Source organism: Helianthus annuus, chromosome 8 (assembly GCF_002127325.2).
Source record: "Helianthus annuus cultivar XRQ/B chromosome 8, HanXRQr2.0-SUNRISE, whole genome shotgun sequence".
In the NCBI taxonomy this organism is placed as follows: domain Eukaryota; kingdom Viridiplantae; phylum Streptophyta; class Magnoliopsida; order Asterales; family Asteraceae; genus Helianthus; species Helianthus annuus.
This window is the reverse complement of record NC_035440.2, coordinates 60,346,799-60,354,360: the sequence shown is the minus strand read 5'-3', so window position 1 is coordinate 60,354,360 and position 7,562 is coordinate 60,346,799. Positions and strand designations below refer to the sequence as shown.

The window sequence follows — 7,562 nt, the reverse complement described above, 5'->3', positions numbered from 1 at the left end:
GTTCCATCAATCTTAGTGTTTGTCATAACCTTCACAATATTGCACCAGACCCCCCCCGGTGGCTTTCTTAACTGGAAGAAATTCCCAGCTTGCTCTGGAAGAGTGAATCGCGTCGATAGCTCTAGCCCAAAGCTTGTCCCTGTTGCAAAGAAATCTCCAACCCCATTTTGCAAGCAAAGCGATATTAGCTCATTTATATTAACTCATTTATGTCAATATGGTATGTAAATATCTCCGTCTTTGTTTTGCATTTCCAAGAAATATCTATACTATATAGTTTAAATTGTTCAACCCGTATAACACACAGGGAACTAACCTAGTTCTACACATAAAGTATATTCCAAGCATAACGTATACCATCATATTGGTAACGAGATTAGAATCAACATGAAATAACCAATTAACATTAGAAGTATGTACAAAGTTGAATTTTTTATTAACAACACTTTTGGAATTACATACATAACTAGGCAAAAGATCAAATACAAATAATCTTAACATACTAAACATACAAATTGAAGGAAAACCCAAAAAGACAAGGTGGCATTTTTATAATTACCACCAACTATCAAAGTTACAACCAAAAATACCTAAAAAAACACAAATTTTTTTTTAACATTTTTTATTAAAAAATCGCTACATTTCGTTAGCAAAAAAAAAAACAAAATATTTTTTTTGGCTGCTACTAAAAGTAGCGATTTTTTAATAAAAAATGTTAAAAAAATAAAATAAAATAATTTGTGTGTTTTTTTTATTTTTTTAGGTTTTTTAGGGGTTTAGTTTTTAGCATTTTAGCTTGGGTGGGGGGGGGTTAGGTTTTTTTTAGGTTTTTGGGGGGTTGGGGGTTTAGGTTTTTTTTGGAGGTGGGGAGAGTGGTTAGCTTTTTTTAGGTATATTTGTAGAGTAACTTTGATAGTTATTGATAATTACAAAAATGACACCTTGTCTTTTTGAGTTTTCCTTCAATTTGTATGTTTAGTATGTTAAGATTATTTGTACAAGAACTTTACCCTACATAACTAACTAGTTAATATGGAACGATGGTCTCAAAACAGTTGACACCATCAAACTCTGGTGCGAACCGAGGCCTGATTCGCAGTTCAGGTGGTTTCTTGACCCCAGAAGAAGATGAAGACGAAGACGATGACGAATTCTGATGGCATTCGTTGGTCTTCAGAGTCTCTGTTGATGAAGAATGTTTGGGTGTGTTGTTGGTGTTGGTGGCTGCAAAAGGAAGCTTTCGGCCCATTGATTCGGCACAGAAAGCATCGATGAAGCTGAACATTGACATTAACATGGTCAAGTTGTTGATTGATGAAAATATTTGTGTACGAAATTGTTTACTTTTTTAGTAGTGAGTTTGAAGATAATTGTGGGTGGTATAAATAGTGAAGGGAATATGTGAAAGTGTAGAACAATCGAGAAAGAAAGGAATACGTGAGGGGCAACAATTACTTTTTGGTATGGAAGAATCGAAATAATTCGAGAGTTTGCCAGGTGGATTAGCTAGTGAAAGCTTTCAAGCAACCCTTACCGACACCTGTAATAAAATATTAAATTATATAGATTATAGACTAGTTTAAGAACTCGCGAGGTTTGCGGTTTGCTAAAAGAAAATTTCTTCATTAATACCGCTGACATCAAATATTAATATTTTATACACGTAAAAAGACAACGGAATATATTAGATTACGACGACAAATTGAAATACATGAATATGCAACGATCACAATTCGTTAAAAATCTCTTTATATACCACATTAGTTGTTTTATCTGTAGGTTCCCAACACCGTAGCGAACATCGGTACATACACCTTTATTCATTTTTATGGTTTCTGATATCGGTAATTTTTTATTTATACAATTTCGTCTGCAACAATAAATGAATATCGATACCAGTATAGTGACCATCTGAATCGATCGATACCGTTCGAAATGCTTATAACACAATATACTTAATTTAGCAAATAATAGGATCCTTCAAATAAAACTTACAAACTAATGTCTTGATGTATGAAGACAATAAGCACACCAAAACAATTGTGTATAATATACGTACATAATATGATCACTCAATCTTCTTCCTCAGTGTTATCATTCTTGTCATTCAGCCACTCCACCTTGATAAAGTGATTCAAGTGCACTAGTTTTTCTATTATTTGCTTCTTTATTTCTATTTTGCGTCTAATCAGCCATATACAAAATTCATCTTCAAAACAAATAACCATTGATCAACATAGAGCAAACATTTTGTAGTAAACCCCAAAACCTTTCCAAATAAATGTCAAATTACTTTATCAAAGTGTCTACTCTGAACTCATTTGTGTACCAACATGAAAGTATCAATTTTGGTTTATGCAATAAATCAATGTATCTACAGTCATCTACTATGATTATAGGTGTAGATCCAAGGTTAAAGAAAATATAATGATATTAAAAAACTAATAGTAGCAACTAATTTTGGCAAACCCAGTAATATCCATAATCTACTATTTTCAGGCATAAATCCCCAAATTTGAGGCACCAGGTTCATTAGCAGGAAGTTAGTCCTAAAGTTGGTCTTACCTAAGCTTAGATTTGTCGTTATTTGTTTCATTTGTTCGATCTTTAGCATCAAAATATCTTGTCAAAGCATATAAATCTACACACAAATTTTAAAGATTATTGCAGAGTTATCTCGCGACAATTTAATCATGTTATAGCAAGTTCATGTTCACACCTGTGGCTAAAGCTTCCAATCGAGGATTAAGCTTCCAATTAAACACATAAAATTATTGTCGCCAAAATGGACATGCATGCGAGTTGAGTAATGGGTCAAAATGGTTAACTCTCCTGTACGGGTGCAAAATGAGCCAAAACGGTTAACTCTACTGTAAGGGTGCGAAATGTGTCAGAACACTTAAATTAACTGTACGGGTGTGAAATGGGTCAAAACGGTTAACTCTACACATTGGGGAACTCTCCAGCTATTTGGCCTCTTTCTTATTAGGTTGAGTTTTTTGCCACCTTCTAGAAAATATGTGAAACAATTAAGGAGGCCAAGTATAACGTACTCTATTACCTTGAAGCATCAACCTGAAGACCGGAAATAATTACATCACCAGCCAACAACTTATTATTAAGTCAGGTGACGAAATATAACCAATGCAAGATTCCAAGAGAAGGGTATGAAAGTTAACAATTCTCACCAAAATGAGCGCATTTTCCTTCAATGTGTACGGAGTTGCAATACCTAAAATGAAAACAAACATTCAATATGAGCTTAGTAATATGGTGCTGAAAGAAGAATTATTTTGGTATCAGCGATGTATTCCTTTTGCTAGTAAACAAACAAATAATCACCAATAAAGTTGTTAAACCAATCATTAATCCCCCAATAACATTCTAATATACAGGCTGCAAAATGATCAGGCTTGGTTATGCGTTGTAACGGGATTTATCACGACGGGTCAGGTGACTCAGAAGCATTTTTGTCCATTTTTTTATTTAATCTTATACATTAAAGCATTAAATACTATTATGTGCAATATTTTAAAAAAAGTCAATACAACCTAACCTCTGAACACACTTTTGTCTACTTCAGAACCATTCCATTTATAACTAAGTTTTTAAAGGCTGGATATTTGACCCGTTAAAGAAAAAATATACCACAAATCAACCCATTTTAAGATAATAGGTCGAATTTTCCACCTCTATACGATTTAATATACATTTGTAAGCTTATTAGGGGTGTTATCAATGATGATAAAATAAGCCTTCAACGGCATTCCCAACTCACCAATGTTTTCAGTAGCACTATCGCACTCTCTAAACTACTTGTGCTCTCATTCATGCTCCTTGCAAGGCTCAAATTTCTGTCAAAACTTCGACCAGTTGGAGGTGAAGAAACAGGAGAAATCAAAGCAAAAATAGACTGAATCCCATTCATTGATTTGTGTCCTGCCAAAGATTGATCTCCACCACAGAATAATGACTCCATATGCCTTTTTCTCAACCAAATACATTTCAGCCATATCTCCATCATCATCCATGAGTTGCTCTATCTCATCTCTTACCTATATTTAAGTATTTAAGATTATCATAAATAAAAAAAAAATATTAGAGTGACAAAATCAACCATTTTACATGTATCTCTAACATGTTCAAGGACAAAAAGTTGGATAACTACGGGTCAATAATGGACCAAAGTGTAAATTTAAAACAAAAAATATAGAGTTATTTGTTTAAAAATTATAATGTTACTAAAATAACTTAATTTTGTAACCAAATTTGACAGAAAATATTTTTTTTACAAAACCTACAACATTTGAGCGGAAAGTGTTACGGGTCAACTCGACCCATTTAACCCGTCCATTTTTTTTAATTTGACTGAAAAAACATTTTGCTATCTCAATACAGTAACATACCACATGAATTTTACCTCATATCCATGATATGCAACTATAGCTTAATAAACTCAACATAAACATAACAATGTAAACCAAAGCAGTGAACTATCAAATCGGATGCAATATTAAGCAAATTCAGTTTCCTGCAATTTCAGTGAACAGATCCAATCTAACAAATTTGATTCCAATTCTAACAACTTTTCCGATGATGAAATTCGAATTTTTCAGGTGTAATTCAAAGAATCTAGATTATCCCAGGTGAAATGCAGGTCAAAGAGATGCACATGTAGCACCCCATGGCCCACAATGGGGTGCCGCTATTGTTTATCAAACTTGTGTAATGGTAATGGTTAGTAAGAGTAATAGTAGACGCATCAGCGTGTTGCGGCGGGCTTTTAAGGTATAAACTAAAGTAGCGTCCGATTTCCGGCCGATTAAAACTCCAAAATCCAACTTCAGTGAATTTAGTGCAAAATATGAACAAAAAGAACAATTTCAATTTACCTCCTAAATTTTATATCTATTACCATGGAAGCTCATAATGTAATTATACTTACCAAATGTAATAGGTGGTTCGACTAATGGTTCAAAACCGTAACATCAGCTGGGAGTGGGCCCGATCACGTAGTGGACTTGAAACACTTCATTGTCCAACTATTCATAAAAAAATATATGTTAAATTTGATGAAGAAGTATTATTACAATAATAATCTTTTTAAGCAATAAATCAGATTAACCAATCTAGCATCAATCCAGATCTAGCCACTACTACAAAGCAAAAACACCTAAATTCTCCTATAAAAAAAAACCAAACACAAAAAAGGAGTAGCAACAACATTCAATGATCAAAACACGTAACAGTTATTATACTAATCATAAAGTAACTCTAGAAATAGGGATTGTGACATACAGGTTAGCATATGTTTGATTTCTAGTACAAATTCTATGATCATATTGAACATCATGAAGATAATCTACCTTTTAAAATTAAGAATGGAATAGAAAGTGTTGTTAATGGAAGCTCTGTTCCTTTCAATTTCCTACATTAAAAGGGTTATAAATTATTGAAAAAAATTAACACAAAATCAGAAATGATTATGCAAATGGACGGATTTTGAGCAAAAATTTCTTACCATTCATTTTTTGGGAGTATTGCAGAATCATAAATTGCTCCAATTTCTTTGATTCTTGTTCTCCAGCCCCGATTCACAGACCCACAAATCCTAAAATTGAGACTTGGTTGCGACTAAACGGCGATAAACATTAGGGTTTGTGAATGTGAAGCCGATGATAAATAGATCGGGTAAAGAAACTGGTTATATCTAAAATACTAACTGTGTCCAATTTTAGATTGCCAGTAACAAACCTAACAATTCGAATGCAAAATAACTCGATTAACACAAAATTCGCTTCAGATCTGCAACAATCATCGATTTTACAACATATAATAGAAAGAAATCGGATTGAATTAATTACCAGTATCTCCAATGATGATAATGTACTTGAAGAGGTAAGCATAAGACATGGCTACACAGATCTTCTGAATATTCTGAAAATAGATGGAAGCGATGAATTAAAAACAAATATACTTTAAGATTGATTTGGTTTAAGAGATCAACGATCAATAAACTTGAATCAGAGTAATAGATGCGATGCAATGCAATGGAAGATTTTAGGGTTTTCTCAATGGAATCGTTGAAGGGAAGCATCATCTGATTTTTAGGGTTTGAATCTTACGGCCGAAGGAAGGGGAAATAAGATGCATTGTGTGAGAGAGAAGAAAAAGAGCGGAGAATAAAGGAAAAGGGGGTTTGGCGCTCATCAACAATTCTCTTGCTAAAGAGGATGTCCACATAATCAAAATGGTTGACTAAGAATATGACATGTGGCTAAAGATGTATTCTTTTAGTATAATAGATAGATACTGATATATTTATAGGATTTATTTATATAAAATTTGGATAGAGACAAAACTAAATTATCCCAAGTGTATAGATAGTAATTTGAACCTTCGATTTTAGGATGAGTTTGTGACTTTGTGTAATGAGTTAGGATAAGTTTGCATTAAAATAGGTATTGTTTAGGATGAGTTTATTGAAAAAAAAATCAAGGGTTTGGATTAATATAGATTTGGGTAAAGATGGATTTCAGTCATTATAGGCTAAAGGAAAACAAAATAAAAAATTCAAAAAAAGTATTAAAAAAATAAAAAAAAACTAAAAAATAAAAGAAAAACCAAAAACATAAAGAAATAAAATTCTAAAAAATAAAAAATAATAAAAAATGCTGAAAACAAAAGTTTTTTGATTCTTTTTATTTTTAGAATTATTTTTTGATTTTTTAGAATTTCTTTTGACTATTTTATTTTATTTTTATTTTTTTTATTTTTAGAATTTCTTGCTCGTAGGCTTACCGGAGCATATCGCTGGCATTCGTCGCATTGCTGGAGCTCTTTAACTGCGCTTTCGTGCATTCCTGGCCAATAATAACGTTATTACCATTTTCGGAACCGCATGGATTCCGCATATACCATAGTGAATTTTTCTTATTATGTAGTTGGCCTGTTCGGGATCCAAACATTTTAACAGGGGACCCAAGAAAGTTTTTCGATACAAGCCCCCGTCTTGCATTTGATATTGGAGCGAATTCACTTGGATTTTTCGAGCTTGGGCTTTATCGGTGGGTAGAACATCATGAACCAAGTAGTTGATAATTGGAGTCATCTAAGACTGTTGGGCTTCTACTTGTAAAACTTCTGAAATGGCTATGGAAGGTGCGGTCAGAACCTCGACCCGTACTTCTTTTGCCAAATGACTGAATGAGGCCGAAGCCAGCTTGCTCAATGCATCTGCTTTCTTGTTTCTGCTTCGGGGAACGTGCTCGATTTTGCACGAATCGAACATTCCCATCGCCTGTTTGACTCATTCTAGGTATTTTATCATGTTTGGTTCCCTTGCTTCGTGTTCGCCGTTTACTTGGTTTGCCACAAGTAAAGACTAAACATGGGCGATCACATCCTTAGCTCCGACCTTTTCAGCTAATCAAAGTCCGGCGAGTAGCGCTTTGTATTCTGACTCGTTATTTAAATTTTGAATTCAAGTCGTAAGGCACATGTTACATCTGCTCCTTCCGAATTGGTTAAGATTAGGCCAACTCATTCTCTTTCGGCGCTTG

At 33.5% G+C, this 7,562-nt stretch overlaps 1 long non-coding RNA gene across 7 annotated transcripts; it reads right to left on the bottom strand.

Annotated features, from left to right (window-relative positions):
* Positions 1 to 1,942: 1,942 nt before the first annotated feature.
* LOC110872978 lies at positions 1,943 to 6,223 on the bottom strand. Of its 7 annotated transcripts, XR_004865243.1 has the most exons (8): positions 5,865 to 6,212; positions 5,522 to 5,754; positions 5,367 to 5,428; positions 4,946 to 5,042; positions 3,779 to 4,055; positions 2,720 to 3,232; positions 2,566 to 2,641; positions 1,960 to 2,209 (listed from the first exon to the last, which is right to left on the bottom strand). It is a non-coding gene; the product is annotated as an uncharacterized LOC110872978 (long non-coding RNA). The 7 variants fall into 7 exon arrangements; XR_004865241.1 differs by having other exon boundaries at positions 1,943 to 3,232; positions 5,865 to 5,937; positions 6,126 to 6,223; XR_002554835.2 differs by having other exon boundaries at positions 1,943 to 2,641.
* Between the last annotated feature and the right edge of the window lie 1,339 nt (positions 6,224 to 7,562).